Source organism: Sorex fumeus, unplaced genomic scaffold (genome assembly GCF_029834395.1).
Source record: "Sorex fumeus unplaced genomic scaffold, SorFum_2.1 ptg000073l, whole genome shotgun sequence".
Lineage (NCBI taxonomy): Eukaryota > Metazoa > Chordata > Mammalia > Eulipotyphla > Soricidae > Sorex > Sorex fumeus.
The window spans coordinates 16,976,479-16,993,826 of NW_026606130.1; the positions used below are offsets into that span (position 1 = coordinate 16,976,479).

The following is a 17,348-nucleotide window of genomic DNA, read 5'->3' on the forward strand; positions in this document are numbered from 1 at the left end:
GAGCACTGGTGGAGGGATGGGTAACCGATCATTGAATGAAATGCAAACAAAAACGTTTTTAAGTATGTAACAGTACCTCACGGTGATTCACTAATAAAAAATAAATTAAAATATATATATTAAATGTATATAAAACATATATAGCACAATAATAAATGTACTACAATAGGGAGATATTAAAACAACCAGAAAGTAACTCTTTATCTCATATAAGTCATTTAAATATATCACAGAAGATACGTGATCAATTCAGGTGCCTGCATATTTACAGCTGGGTGCACAAATGCCAGGGGCATTGGTAGAATAGGGATAAGGGGGTCAGAGCTACAGTTAGTGAGTAAGAAAAACAAAGGGCTGTCTAGTCACCACAGGATAAATTAGAGATCAAGCAGAAGAGTCAAGACTTTTAGATTTACCAGGACCCCAGTGTGCTTTCCCAATATGCATAAAATAGTTCCTTTTGTGCCAAAAACCAGGTGTGACAACTAGACGCAAACGTTTTCAAAGTATTTTTATTTGAGTGTGTATGTTTAGATGTTTACAAGTACAATGTTACCACAACACACCATAACCAAACAGCCAATATTCGTCCACCACTGTGCAAAAGACCTTTTTCTACTACTCTTTGCCTCTAATAACCTGTTAAAGTCTCAGGTAAATCCCAGAAATTTTAAAAGGACTACAGGTAGATTCCTTTGTCTCTATGCCTTCAGAGCTAAATTATGGTAGCTGCCAAAAACACAGGCTACAAAGCCAATACAACATATTGATCCTACTTAGAAGGACCTTAGCTGTGCAAGTTGTAGTCCCAGAAGAAAAAGTTTCAAGAAATTGAGAACACTCATCTCCAGTGTTCCAACAAACTTCTTCACAGAAGACAGAAAGATCCAGAACTGCCTCTGATGCCATATAAGCTCATTAACGGCCATGATCCAGAGAATCACAAATAAATCTCAGAAGAGAAAGAGAGCAACACAGCACAGAGTTTGCCTCCGCACCCCAAAGTCACCATCCAGTTAAAAATGTAACTTTAGCTGTATCACCCTATTTAAATTTTTAGAATTCCTGGAGCCTGTGGCTACATCAGCAGCAGTGCAACATCTCACACTCGGCCCCATTGATGTACCAAGAATAGCACACTGCAATGATGGGTTGTAATTTTCGAAGGAATATATGTATATTAGCACACAAGAGGCAACCTGTAACATGTTAGTAATCACTTATACAAGGGCTCTAGGATGAGAGATAACACTTCACACACTTTACTCCAAGGAAACTTTTTTGGATCATTGTTAGTGTATTATTTATAACAAGCAATACAAAATAACTTTTTTAGTACATGCTTTGGGGGTAGGTTTGGGTGATGGTGAAAAAATTCAAAATAAAGATGGTGGGATGGTGTAATGGTGTCAGGATTGGTGTTGAAATATTGAATGTAATAAATTATTGTGAACAACTTTAAAAAAATAAAGCCGGGAGTAATTTTGGAAAAAAAAAAAAGAAGGATCCACATGTCTGCCCAAGGTGAGGAACTGAACTAGACAAAAAGTCTAGTAGCAGACATAACATGACAGGCATAGTACTTACCTAACTCTTACCAACATCTATGCTTCAAATGACAGGTCAGTGAACTTCACAAAGCTTATGCTCACAAACTGAAAAAACACATTGACTGAAACAAAATAGTAACGGGATAAACTCAACAAGGAGGAAGTGGAAAGCCTGAACATGCCAATCACAAGCAAGGAAACCGAATCTCTAATTAAGAATATTTCCAATAATAAAATTCATGGTCACCTGGGTTTACTGGAGAGTTGTTTTTTTTAAAAAAAAAAAAAAAGAAACTTGAAACACCATGATTTATTACGCTGTCCAAATACAGCTGATTCATTCAGGTATTCAATATTCCAACACCAGTCTAACCAACAATGCGCCCTTCCCTCTACCAGTGTCCCCAGTTTCCCACCCTCCCCCCAAGCCTGGGCACAAAATAATTTACTTGATATTGCTTGTTACTATATATATATATATATATATATATATATATATACAATATATCTTGTAATGGTTGCTAAACTCATGGCCTGAGGATTTACTGAGCTGTGAGGTGCAATTTGAGGCTGCTATGTAGTTGTTCTCACTCACTGAGATTAATGAGCTTCTACTTAAATTTTCTATCTAATTTTCTATCCTTCTACTGATAGTCATCAGCTCTGTCACTTAAGGAGCTTAGGAGCTGTGACAATAGGGTGCTGGTGTCTCTCTGGGTTCTCTGGGATGGGGGATGGCTTGAAGGAGTGAGAGGGAAACTGGGGACACTGATGTTGGAAAATTATATTGAAGGGATGGATGTTGGAACATTGTATGACGTAAATGCAATCGTAAACAATTTTGTAATGTTCTATCATGGTGATTCAATTAAATAAATAAAAACAAAATAAAACAAAATATGTCAACCTCTCACTATTCGCAAATGGCATGACAGTATCACTCGTAGCGCTTGTATCACTTGTCACCCTGTTGCTAGATTTGCTCGAGCGGGCACCAGTAATGTCTCCATTCATCCCTGTCACATGCTAGTGTAGCCTAATGGTGTCTGCTCACTCCAAGAACATGAAGAGCTTCAAACCATTCATTTAGGGGTTTTTTTGCTATTTTTGGGTCACACCCGGAAATGCACAGGGGTTACCCCTGGCTCTGCACTCAGGAATTATGTCTGGCGGTGCTCAGGGGACTATATGGGATGCTGGGAATCGAACCTGGGTTGGCGGCATGCAAGGCAAACGCCCTACTTGCTGTGCTATTGTTCCAGACGCTTGTTCAGGGTTTTGACAAAGAAGTCTCGTAGGCGGGCAGCCAGGCATTCTTTTGATGTCCTGTGGAATCCAGTCAGTAACAGCTCTAGTCCAGCGGTCATCTCCAAATTGCATTGCGTGTCCAGCCCATCTGATTTTCGATGCCTTGGCAAACGAGACAGCATCCCTGATTCTTGATCGTCGACGGAAGTCGGAACTCTGGATTCCTTCTCTCACTTGAGTGAAACGTGATATTTCAAGCATAGCTCTTTCGATTTCTCTTTGGGAGACCCGAATAGCGTTCTTATCCTGTTTTTATATTCCTCTGAGGCGTATGTTAGTGCAGGAAGAACAGCGGAGTCAAAATATTGTGCCTGGAGCTGGAGTTTATTCATCCTCTTAACAACTTATTCGACACTCTTGAAGGCGTTCCACATAGCTCTCTTCCTCCTGAACAGCTCAGGTGCCAGGTCATTCGACATGTTGAGTCCTTGACCTAGGTACACATAACTGCTGCATTCATAGATGTTCGTTCTCTTGAGAGCAAATGGAACGTCAGGAACTAGTACAATTTTCATGAACATTGTCATTGTGAGATTCAGCTGCAGTCCGACCTTTCCACACTCATGGTTGAAGTCGGCCAGCATTCGTGTTGCTTGGCTGATGTTTGGTGTTATTAGAACAATGTCATCAGTGAAGTGGAAGTGCTGTAGTTGCTGACCGTCTATCTTCACTCCCATTCCTTCCCATTCCAGGTGTCACATGACATTCGTGAGGGTGGCACTGAAGAGTTTCTGTGAAATGATATCGCCTTGCTGAACCACTGTCTTGACGTCAATGATCACCTACCTGTAGAATGGTGAGATCCTGGAAGTGAATCCGCAATACAGCTCACAGAGGATCCTGATGTATTGAGTTTGAATGCCCTGTTTGGCTAGGGCTTTGATGACTGCTTCGGTCTCAACAGAATCAAAGGCCTTCTTTAAATCTATGAACATTGGACAGAGCAACATCTTGAACTCCTGAGAAACTTCAATGAGCTTGGTCACCGAGTAGATATGGTCGATCATGCTGAATCCTTTTCAGACCCGGCTTGCTCACATGGTTGTCCTTCATCTAGTGTTCTGTAAATCCTATTCAGGATGACTCAAGTGAATAACTTATAGACGATGGACAACAGGCAGATCAGGCAATAGTTGCCTATGTCATGGATGTCTCCCTTCTTGTACAGTAGAACGGTCCTGCTGTTTTTCAATTGGGACAGAATCTTGCATTCAGACAGGTAGTGTGTGAAGAGCTGAGCTAGTGTATTGATGAGTACTGATGGCATATTCTTCGGGTTTTTGCGTCTGAACTTGTCTGGACCGGGTGTTGTATGCTTCTTTATTGACAAAGTGGTGTGTCGGATTTCAGAAGGGAGAACACTGGGAACGACATGTCCATCCTGCAGAATTTGTTATGTCAGCAGGTGGATGTAGCTATCGAAGAGATCCGAATATAAGTCATGGATAACTTTTTTCATTGCCCTTCTGGAAGATGTGATAGATCCACCAGGACGTCTGAGGGCAGTCATCTTGGTCTTGTAGTTGGTGAAGGACAGGCAGGTGTGGCAAATTCTTTTCCTGACTTCTGCCACATCAGCAAACACCGCTGCTCTTACCTCTTTGAGGTCTTCTTTTATCGCTTCTCTGCACAGCTTTGCGAGCTCGGACATTAGCTTGTGACAGTATACATAGAAAATTCTTAGAAAACTTTACCAAAAAGCTTGTAGAAACAAAAGACTTGCAAAATCACAGTCTACAAAACTAAAACACAAAAGGTCACAATTTTCCGATATGCAAATAATGAAAGAAAAGAAAGTGATATCAAGGATTGGAATCCATGACAAATGTGTGTGGGGTGAAGGGTAGGTAAGATAGGGAAGGAACCAGTATGACAATAATAGCTGGAAATAATCACATTGAACTGAGTGTTATAAGTAGGTAAAGGAAACAAAATTGTAAAAAAAATTTTTAAGTAGGTAAAAAGGCATATGTATGATATCCTTTCAGTATCTGTATTGCAAACTACAATGTACAAAAGGAGAGAGAGAGAAGAGAGAGAGAGAAGAAAAGTACCTGCCATAGAGGCAGGCTTGAAGGGAGGAGGTAATGGGAAATTAGGGACACTGGTGCTGGGAAATGTATACTGGAGGAATGGGTGTTGGAACACTGTATGAATGAAACCTAATCATAAAAAGCGTTGTAAGGGACTATCTCACAATGATTCCATTTAAAAAATCTATCAAAGAAACAATCCCGATCACAATGTCCCTCAGAAAATTAAGTACCTCAGAATCAGCTTAACAGAATGCCTAGGCGAGAGGCATTCTAAACCTGAAGTGTTAGAAGTGGTCCAGAAGTAGGACTCCAACTGTAACCCCCAAGATGAGTGCCAACAGGGCCTCTACCCCCACAGGTACACAGGCGATGGGGGTGTGGCTTCTTGGTAGCAGCTCACGAGGCCACCAGTTAATTTCCATTTTCATCGTGCATTGGACCCATATCTCAGCCTCCTATACTGAATTCTTAGAAGGGTAGCCTGACTACCCCAACCACATTATGCCACAAGACTATTCCAATCAAAATACTCCCCAAACATGCCAAAATAGAGTGAGCACAAGAATCTGTACACATCCTCTGAATCAGTGCTAAAGACCCCACATAAGACACACATGGGCACCAAAGAGCAAAGTAACATCATTGAAGGGGAAAAAGGACACCATCATCAACTGAGCTCACCCAGAGTCCTCCCTGACAGTGAGTGAGGAACACATATAGTGAATGGGAGGGATTCACCTCCATATCACTACAGCATCACGGGGAATCAGCATAGTCTTCCACCATGAGGTGTGAATGATGATAAAGTCCTGATGCTTCAGCAGGGAGTACCCACATGCATAATCTCTCTGATAAAGAATTAAGAAATGCAATGGTGAGGATGCTTAATGAGCTGAAAGAAACAGTGGAAAATGTTCCATGTGCAATGTTTATTTGGATTTGGGGGAATGAAAAGCCCTGTATATATATCTACTAGCCCTCTCTCTTCCACTTTTTTCCTTCGGAGCCAGTACTTTGTTGAGGATTTTTAGTCCCGTTAATCTATCATGAGCTGATAATAAAAATCAAGAAGATAGAAATTGTATCAACTATCTTTTCAGATCACGATGCACTGAAAAGTAGAATCAAAACAAACACCTAAAAATTAAACAGCTGATTGCTCAACAACTAGTAGGTTAGAGAAGAAATCAAATAAGAAAGAAATCAAAAGATTCCTGGAAACAAATGAGAATGAGGTCAGAAGCTACTAGAACTTCTAGGACACAGCTAAAGCAGTGTTAAGAGGAACCTTTATAACTCTGGAAGGATTTATCAGGAAAGGAGAAAGGGCCCACATAAATATCTCTATGTCACAGCTTAAGATCTTAGAAAATGACCAACAAAAGGAGCCCAATCCAAGAAGGAGGAAAGAAATTATAAAATTTAAAAGCAGAAATCAACAAGGTGGATTCCAAAAGAACAAATGACATGATACTAAAAAAACCCTAAAAACCAAAAACTTCCAGAAACAAGAGATTTGTATAGTTAAGTGCCAGGTTACAAAATCAAGACACAAAAGTTCATGGCATACCTATATGCAAATAATAAAAGACAAGAAGGTGAAATTTTTTAAAAAATCCCATTCACAATCATGCCTCAGAAAATCAAGTATCAGGGCTGGAGCAATAGCACAGCGGGTAGGGCACATTTTTCATAGAAACTGATCAAACACATCTGAAATTCATATAGACCAATAAAACTCCACGAATAGCTGAAGCAATTCTGGGGAAAAAAGAAGATTGGAGGCATAACCTTCCCCAATGTAAAAAAAGAGGTACTAAAAAGAGGTAATAATTAAAACAGCATGGTATTGCAATAAAGACAGACCTGAAGACCAATGGGATAGGGTTGAATATCCTGACACACACTGTCAAATATATGATCATTTATTCTTTAATAAGGGAGCAATAAATAAGAAGATGAGCAAGAAAATCCTCTTTATCAAGTGGTGCTTGCAAAACTGGACAGCTACATGCAAAAAAATGAACTCAGACCTCTATCTACTGTCATGAACAAAAGTCAGATTAAAAGAGAGTAAAGATTTCAACATCAGACCAGAATCCATAAAATAGATGGAAGAAAAGGTAGGCAAAATCCTCCACGATACTGAAGTTAAAAGTATCTTCAAAGATGAAACACCACTGACCAAGCAAGTGGGAAACAAAGATAAACAAATAGGACTACAATAAACTAAGAAGCTTCTGCACTTCAAAAGAAACAGTGACCAAGATACAAAAACAGCTTATGCAATGAGAAATGTTATTCACCCCAAATTCTTCTTATAAGGGGTTAATATCAAAGATATAGAAGGCACTGGTTGAAATTTACAAGAAAAAAACATGCAACCCCATAAAAATGGGGAGAAGAAATGAAAAGAAACTTCTCAAAGAAGAGATTTAAATAGCCAAACATGAAAAAATGCTCTATATCTGGGGGCTGGAGTGATAGCTCAGAGGGTAGGGCGTTTGCCTTGCATGCAGCCCGACCCAGATTTGATTCCCAGGATCCCATATGTTCCCCTGAGCACCAGCAGGAGTTATTCCTGAGTGCATGAACCAGGAGTAACCCCTGTGCATCGCTGGGTGTGACCCCCACCCAAAAAAAAAGCAAAAAAAAATGCTCTATATCGTTAACCATCAGGGAAATGCAAATCAAAATAACAGAGATATCATGGCATACATCCAAAAAAGCAAGAGCCACCAGTGCTTGCTTGGATATGGGGAAAAGGGGATTCTCCTTCATTGTTGTTGAAAATGCCAACTGGTCCAGCCTTTTTGGGAAATAATATGGACATTCCTCAAAAAAATAGAAATTGAGCTCCCATTTGACACAGAAATACTTCTGAGGATATACCTTAGGGGACAAAAAACACACAGCAGAAACACTATCTGGACTCCTATATTCATTGCAGCACTATTCACAATAGTCAGAATCTGGAAACTACCTGAATTCCTGGAACAGACTAATGGATAAAGAAACTATGACATATCTACGCAATGGAATATTATGCAGCTGAAAAAATGAAGTCATGAAATTTGTCTAAAAATAGATGGACATGAAGAGTATCATGCAGAGTGAAATAAGACAGAAGGAGAGAAAGAAATATAGAATGACTGCATTCATTTGTAGTATATAAAATATATATAGTAGAAGGCTAATATAAATGGCCAGGGAAAAGGGGGGCTAGGAGTACTGGTCAATGGTTGGAATAAACCACAAGTGTTGGGGGTATGGTGCTGCCAACAAGTCAGCCTGTACCTGTGGGGCGAATGTATCAGCAGCCTGATGTTGCCTTCAGGTTTCCTGATATCCCAAAATTGCCGCTGTGCCTTTGGACAGACCCCAACAACTTGGGAACAAGTTTGCTAAGAAATTAAATGGTCACAAGTTAGGTTTGTGGGACTCACACCCACAAAACCCCTCCAGCTTACTCCGAGTTGGGATGGGCTACCTCCCCCACTTCCCAATACACATGGAAGCAGTGGCAGTCACCCCCACGAAACAACTCCAGGGCCACCCTGTAAGCTCTACTATTGGCCTTGTCTTAGAGACCCCTAAATAAATCTCGAAAGAGATCAAAAGCTGCAGTTAAGCTTGGAACGATACATGGCTGAACAGACTGAAGTAAATTGGAGGGTGTGGGTTGGCCTGTGCACACCCAAGCAGAGTCCCTGGCAGCCACTTGCTTCCACAGACCAAAATTGCCGCCATATCCCAAGCCTGACTCCACCATCTCAGGATGGACCTCACCAAGATATAGTCTGCTGAAAACTTTGTAATGTATATCTTAACGCACCAACAGCCCTGGCTCAGAGAAACAGAGGCAAGTCCCGGAAGACACCACAGTGCCGGAGGTTTCTCTGGGCCCCAGCCAATATCACCCAGATATCCCAGATACAGCAGGTGCAGTCTCACCACCTACTCTGGATGGATTCCTGGTGACCAAGAACTTTCACAAGTAAGGCCCAGGTATGTGGGTTCCAGGACTAAATTTCCAGGCCGCATGGCAGCAGAGGACCCGAGATCTCCCTCCCCAGGTCCCCATCCACCCAGAACACTGGCTGTCACGTCCACAATTTGCCTCTGGGCGCAATCTTGGCACACCAACAGCCCTGGTTCAGAGACACAGCAGAAAGTCCCAGAAGACACCACAGTGCCAGCGATCTCTCTGAGCACCATACTGAGCCAATATCACCAGGGTACCCCAAATAGAGCATGTGCAGTCCCCCTACCTACTCCAGATGGAATCCCGGTGATCAAGAACCTTGACAAGCAAGGCCCAGGTATGTGGGTTCCAGGACTAAATCTCCAGGCTGCATGGTGGCAGAGGGCCTGGGCTGTTCCTCCCTGGGTCCCTGCCCGCCCAGACGACTGGCTATTATATAACTCCCCAAGAATAGCTAAAACAATCCTTGGCAAAAAGATGGGTGGATTCACCCTCCCCAACTTCAAACTGTACTACAAAGAAGTAATAATTAAGACAGCATGGTATGGAACTAGAAACAGACCTGTAGACCAATAGAACAGAGTTTAATATTCTGTCACAGACCCCCAAATATATGATCACTTAATCTTTGACAAAGGAGCAAGAAATGTGAAGTGGAACAAGGAAAGCCTCTTCAACAAGTAGTACTGGGAAAACTGGATAGTTACCTGCAAAAAAAAAAAAAAATGAACCCTGACCTCTGTCTAATGCCGGCACAAAAGTCAGATCAAAGTGGATTAAAATCTCAATACCAGACATGAAACCATAAGGTACATAGAGGAATATGTAAGCAGAACTCTCCACGACATTGAAGCTAAAAAAATCTTTAAGTACGAAACAGCACTGAACATGCAAGTGGAAGAAAACATAAACAAATGGGACTACATCAAACTAAGAAACTTCTGTACTTCAAAAGAAACAGTGACCAAAATACAGAAAGGGCCCACAGAATGGGAAAGTATATTTACACAATACCCATCTGATAAGGGCTTAATATCCAGGATATACAAGACACTAGTAGAATTGTACACTAGTAGAAAAACAACCTCCAACATCATCAAAAAATGGGGAGAAGAAATGAACAGAAGTTCTTAAAAAAGAATGACAGATGGCCAATAGGCACATAAAAATGCTCCATATCGCTAGCCAACAGGGAGATTCAAATCAAAACAACAATGAGATATCATCTCACACCACAGAGACTGGTACACATTCAAAAGAACAAAAGCAAACAGTTTTGGCATGGAGGTGGGGAAAAAGGGACGCTCTTTCACTGTTGGTGGGAATGCACACTAGTCCAGCCTTTCTGGAAAACAATATGGACAGTCCTTCAAAACCTAGAAATTGAGCTTCCATATGACCCTGCAATACCACTCCTGGGAATATATCCTGGGGACGCCAAAAAGCACAGTAGAAATGACATCTGTACCTATATGTTCATTGCAGCACTGTTCACAATAGCCAAAATCTGGAAACAACCCAAGTGTCCTAGAACTTGTCCTTTCTCACCACATCCACGCCAACACAGGTTGCTTTTGTTCTTTTGAATGTGGGCCAGTCTCTGTGGTGTGAAATGATATCTCATTGTTGTTTTGATCTGCATCTCCCTGATGATTAATGATGTAGAGTATTTTCTCATGTGCCTTTTAGCCATTCGGATTTCTTCTTTCAGAAAGTCTCTGCTCATTTCGTTGCCCCACTTTTTGATGGGGTTGGATGTTTTCTTCTTGTGGAGTTCAACCAGTACATTGTATATCCTTGATATCAACCCCTTGTCGGATGTGTATTTGGAGAATATCCTTTCCCATTCTGTAGACTGTCTTTGTATTTTGGTCACTGTTTCTATTGTGCTCCCTTTTGACCCAGCAATACCACTCCTGGGAATATACCCCAGAGAGGCAAAAAAGTATAGTCGAAGTGACATCTGCACATGTTTGTTCATTGCAGCACTCTTTACAATAGCTAGAATATGGAAAAAACCTGAATGCCCGAGAACAGATGACTGATTAAAGAAACTTTGGTACATCTACACAATGGAGTACTATGTAGCAGTTAGAAAAAATGAAGTCATGAAATTTACATACAAGTGGTACTTGTATGTAAAAATATCATGCTAAGCAAAATGAGTCAGAAAGAGAGGGACAGACATAGAAAGATAGCATTCATCTGGATAACATAAAGTAACAAAATAAGAGACTAACACCCAACAGTAGCTGTGATAAATACCAGATTGTTCACTCCATGGCTTAGAAGCCAGCCGCACACTGTAGGGGCAAAGGCAGCTCAGATAGAGAAGGGAGCACCAAATAAAGGGTGCTGGAAAGATCCGCCCAGGATGGGAGATGCATGCTGAAAGTAGTCTATAGACAGAACATGATTGCCACCCAATGTCTCTTCTGCAGACCACAGCAGTCAAAAGGAGAGATAGAGCAAAAGGGAATGCCCTGCCACAGAGGCAGTGTAGGATGGGGGATGGGAGGAGTGGGAGGGATACTGGGATTGGTGGGGGTGGAGAATGGGCACTGGTGGAGGGATGGGTACTCGATCATTGTATAACTGAAACCCAAGCACAACAACTTGTAAGTCTACAACTGTACCTCATGGTGTTTCACTAATAAAATTTTTTTTAAAAAGTAATGTGGAGTTCATGCCTAATTCAATCAGCTTAATCAATGGCTGAACAAATAGCAGTACTCCTACATTATTTAAAAAAAACCCACAAGTGTGTGGGGGGCAGAGGGTAGGTTAGATAGATAGAGAAGGGACTAGTATGACAATAATAGCTGGAATTTATCACTCTGGACAAGAACTGAGTTCTAAACATAAGTTAAGATAATCTGATAACCTTTTAGTATTTGTATTGCAAAACACAATGCCCAAAAGGAGAAAGAGAGAAAGAGAGAGAGAGGAAGAGAGAGGGAGAGAGAGAGAGAGAGAGAGAGAGAGAGAGAGAGAGAGAGAGAGAGAGAGAAGAAAAGTGCCTGCTATAGTGGCAGCCAGGGGGTTGAAGGGAGGGAACCTAGGGACACTGGTGCTGGAAAACGTACACTGCTGGAGGAATGGGTGTTGGAATACTGTTTGACTGAAACCTAATCATGAACAGTTCTGATGGGTTTATATCACAGTGAGACCATAAAAATAGTCTTTAAAAATTTAAAGAAAAAAATAAATTAAATTAAAAATTCAAAAAAATAAAATCAGCTTTACCAAAGAGGTAAAAGAGGAAAAAAAAAACTACAAGACACTACTAAAATAAGTGGAAAAAGAAAACTATAAACCACTACTTCAAGAAATAAAAGACGAAACAAGAAAATGGAAACACATCCCCTGCTTATGGATTTGGAGGTTTAATACAATCAAAATTGCAATATTCTCCAAATTATTGTATAGATTCAATGAAATCCCTATAATGATACCCATGATGGGGAATTGCATTGAATCCATATAGTAGTTTAGTAGGATAGCCATTTTACCAGTATTGATTTTCAGATTCATGAACATGGAATAAAAAATTTGGAAGCAACTCATCACCCATTTGGAACTGTATTATAAAGTTATAGTGATTAAAATTGCATGCTACTGGAATAAAGATAGGCTCTTTGATCAATGGGTCAGAATCAAATACTGGACACCTGGGAAGCTACATTCAGAACTGCACCATATCGAACCTAAGTCAGTCAGGAGCTCCAATACGTGGTAACCAGTCAGGCTAGTATCTGGGATGCCCCCATTAGGGTGTGGAAAGCCCTGCTCTGCATCCCAGGAATTCACAGTTAGTAAGCTGCATTCAGAAATGTGTCACTTTGCCCCCAGAAGCCCCTGTAGCAGAAGAGCCAGCCTGGCTAGGCCCTGGGAAGGAACTGCTAAGGCCTAGAAGTCCCCAGCCCCTGTCCCACGAACTGCACCCAGAACTGTGTCATATTGCCCCCAGCGTGCCAGCAAGTTTAGCTAAATCCCGGAAGGCCCCTGCTAGGGCCTGTAAGGCCCTGCCTCCGGTCTAGCAAATTCACAGCTAGAAGGCTTCACTCAGAACTGTGCCATTTTGTCAAGCAATTTGCTGCACCATGGCTCAAACTGATAGATACTGTATTGAGTGAAAGAAGCCAGAAGAAAGACAAACACAGAGGATCTCACTTGTCAGTGGAATACAGAATACTGGATGAGGAAATAAAAGGGAGATGCTTACATCATATTTGACCCCACTGTTTAGAGAGAAGATAGAGAAGGAAAGAAATCGGGGGCGGGGTGGGGGAAGAAGAGGACAAGAAGTAATGTGTTAAAAGACATCAGAACTTCAGCTATACCAGTGATAGGAGTGAGGTGTATAGCCATATACCTAAAACAAAGATTCAACAGAAGTGAAAACATGAGATCTAAGTAGCAACCACTGAAACTTTATAATGTGTATGTCAAGCTGACAGGTGGGGGTCAGAATGGGGAGGGAATCTGGGAAAACTGATAGAGGTAAGTTGACACTGGTGGAGGGATTGGTGTTGAATATGCCTAAAATGCAATGATCAGTAACTTTGTAAATCATGGCTCTTTAATAAAATGTTTTTTAAAAGAACTACCATTTCAACCCTATGTAAGTCAGGAGCCCTTGGAGCGCTCCACCCAGCCAGCTAGATCCCTGGAAGACACAAAATTCTAACTCTAGATGCCCATCCACAAAACAATACACAAAACTCATCTCCGGGGGCAAAAGATACAATGGGAAAGCAAAATAGGGCGAAAAGCAGCTCAGATAGAGAAGGGAGCACCAAATAAAAGGTGTTGGGAGGATCCGCCCAAGATGGGAGATGCAAGCTGAAAGTAGACTACAGACCGAACATGACTGCCACTCAATGCCTCTTTTGCAAACCACATCACCCAAAATGAGAGAGAGAACAAAAGGGAATGCCCTGCCACAGAGGCAGGGTGGGATGGGGGGGGGGGGGATGGGGTGTGGAGGGATACTAGGATCCATGGTGGTGGAGAATGGGCACTGGTGGAGGGATGGGTATTTGGTCATTGTATAACTGAAACCCAAGCACAAAAATTTGTAAGTTTACAACTGTACCTCATGGTGTTTCACTAATAAAAATTTAAAAAAAGAGAGAAAGAATCCCATGATGCTTAGTCACCCAAGATGGTAACCCTGATGATTCCAGCAGTAGTAACCAGTTATATGATCTTTCTCATAAGAACTTCAGAGATAAAATGTTGAGGATATTTAGGGAGCTCAAAGAAACAATGGAATGGACAGCCAGTAAAAATACAAGATAATATGAGAGCAGAAATTAGAAAACTGCAAGCAAAATTAGAGAACTAAAGAATTTTGTAGGTGAAATAAAAAACTTTCTGGAAGGCGTCAGCAGCAGAGTAACAGTGGTAAGGACAAAATCAGTGAATTCCAAGATTTACTACAGAAAACCTCTAAAAAACAAAGGGTAGAAAAAAAAATAAATGAACAACGCACAAAAGAACTCTGGGATGAATTCAGAAGTAACAACAAAAGAATCATAGGGTCGAAGGCTGGAGCGATAAGCACAGCAGGTAGGGTGTTTGCCTTGCACGAGGCCAACCCGGGTTCAATTCCCAGCATCCTATATGGTCCCCTGAGCACTGCCAGGGGTAATTCCTGAGTGCAGAGCCGCCAGAAGTGACCCCTGTGCATTGCCTGTGTGAACCCCCCCCCAAAAAAAATCATAGTGTTCTGGAGGGACAGGAAGGCAGCCCTCATGAAGAAGTAACAGTCAAAATCACCATTGCTGAAAAGTTCCTAGAGTTGGAGAGCACAGGCACCCATACCCAAGAGGCCTTAATGGTACCAGTTAAAAGAGATCCAAATAAAAATACTCCAAGGTAAATCTTAATCACAATGGAAAATGCCAAAAATAGAGATAGAATACTGGGAGAAACACCAAAAATTGCCACAAGTCACCAGAATTGAAGCCACTACAATGGACTCTGACAACCCCCTGGAACAATCAACCTGACCAATACCTTAAATTCAGATTTAGAAGGTACAGAATGTACAGAAACCTCTAGTTGCATGAACACAGCTTGAACATAAACTGATGCAGTCCAATCACCCTTTACAGATGAAAAAAGTGAAACCTGTGCCTTATTTGAAAAGCTAGCTAAGCTCTCCAGGTGAATTTTATGTCAAATCCAAGCCAGGATGATGGTTGGTTTAGGAAGTTCGAGAGAGAGATTTTCCTGCCACTGTCCTCTCTGATGATACTCCAGAGATCTAATGGCCACAACAGCAGCCTCGCAGCAACAGTGACTTCATCTGATGACTGTTCACTACCATGCAGATCCAGTTCCAGAACTGATGGTGTATTACAGGACACATTTTGTTTGAGACTCCAGGTCAGACCAGAAGTGGGCGTGGTTTTCCGAGCATCTAGGTGCCTAGACTAGGAACAAAAGATATGACTGAAGATTATTCCTGCAGGCCATCAAGCTGCCAGAGGCTTTGAACACACACTCTGTGATGGACGATGCACACCCCTAATGTTTGGCTCATCCCACAGGTCAGACCAGCAGTGAGTGTTGTTTTCCTAGATGGCAGCTAGTTTCCTAGTGGCTGCAAGGTAACCTCCCCAACCATATTCACAAATTGAACCCCAGAGATTCACAAATTGGCCTCTTATACAAAACTCTCTTCAGGGTAGCCTGGCTACCTCAATCACATTAGACATTAGCCCTTACTCCAATCAATATTCCCTGAAAACTCACAAAAGTGATGGTGAGCACAATAAGCAATACAACCCTAATAAAAAGAGCAACAGTAAGTTCGAGCCAAAGAACACATTCCCTGAAATCAGCACAAGAGATTCAACATACACTGGAGCACCATCTTGGAACATAATATCTTTGATGGGAAAAGAAGAGACGACCACCCACTAAACTCCCCCAAGAGTCCTCCATGACAGTGGGAGGGGGTTGGGAGGAGGGGTGGGGAACACTAATAGGGTATTGGAAAGAACCACCTCCAGACTACCAGACAGTATGAGGACAAACAGCACAGGACCCCATCAAAAGGAGAGAATGAAGATAAGAGCCCTGGAGCCTCAACAAGGAATACCCAAATACACAGTCTCTCTGATAAAGAATTCAGAGACAAAATAGTGAGAATGTTTAATGAGCTAAAAAAAAACAGTGGATCAGATATCCAATAAAATACAGGAGGATATGAAGGCAGAAATAAGAAAACTACAAGAAGGAATTTCATTACAAAGCAATTCAATAAATAAAATAAAAATTTCAATGGATGCTCTCAACAGTAGAGTAACAGCAGATGAAGTCAGAATCAGTAAGATTTAAGATGAAATAAGAGAAAACCTCCAGACAACAACAGAAGGTAGAAGATTTCAAAACAACTCAAAGGCAGACAAGAGAACTATGGGATGAAATCAAGAGAAAGATATGAATCATCAGACTCCCAGAATGGCAGGAAAGCAACCACAGTGACAGACAAACACATCATTGCTGAAAATTTGTCAGAGCTGGAGAACCATGAATTCAGTCCAAGAAACCCAAAGGGTACCAGCTAAAAGAGACCCTAAGAAACTGGCTCCAAGACTAACACCCAAGAGTGGCCGAGATTAGTACCAGGAATTTTGCTCCATGGCTTAGAGGCCAGCCACACATGCTAGGGGAAAAGGGAGCTCAGACAGAGAAGGGAGCACCAAATAAAGGGTGTTGGGAGGATCCTCCCAGGATGGGAGAAGCATGCTGAAAGTAGACTATAGACCAAACATAATTGCCACTCAATGCCTCTTTTGCAAACCACAACACCCAAAAGGAGAGAGAGAACAAGAGGGAATTCCCTGCCACAGAGGCAGGGTAGGATGGGAGGATGAGGGGTGGGAGGGATACTGGGATCCGTGGTGGTGGGAAATGGGCACTGGTGGAGGGATGGGTATTTGGTCATTGTATAATTGAAACCCAAGCACAAAAATTTGTAATTCTACAACTGTACCTCATGGTGTCTCACTAATACAAATTTAAAAATTAAACAAAAATAAAATAAAAAAAAGAAACTGACTCCAAGACATATCCTAATTACAATGACAAAAACCATAGATATATAATACTGAAAGTGGCAAGATCAAAGAATGAAATTACATACAAAAGATCATCCCTTAGATTAACAGACGTACTGAATGAAATGCTCTGGGCCAAGTCAATGGTAGCATATAGTAAAGAAAAAAAAAACCTTAAATGAAATGAAGGCCTCACCAAGAGTACTTTATCCAGATTTGAAGGAATGATACATAATTTCATGAATAAACAACAATTTCATGAATAAACAACAGCTCAGGAACTTCATAGACTCAAACCTAATTTTGAAAGAACTGAATGGGTAAGGCAAGACAAACCATACAGACAATCAAACTTCTACAGAAAGATGGCAAAAAACCCATGACATCTCTGACA

At 41.4% G+C, this 17,348-nt stretch overlaps 1 protein-coding gene across 3 annotated transcripts in view; it reads right to left on the minus strand.

Annotated features, from left to right (window-relative positions):
- Positions 1–17,348, minus strand: part of NBDY (negative regulator of P-body association) — a 112,730-nt gene that overhangs the window by 2,517 nt on the left and 92,865 nt on the right. The gene's annotated exons all lie outside the window — the stretch shown is intronic.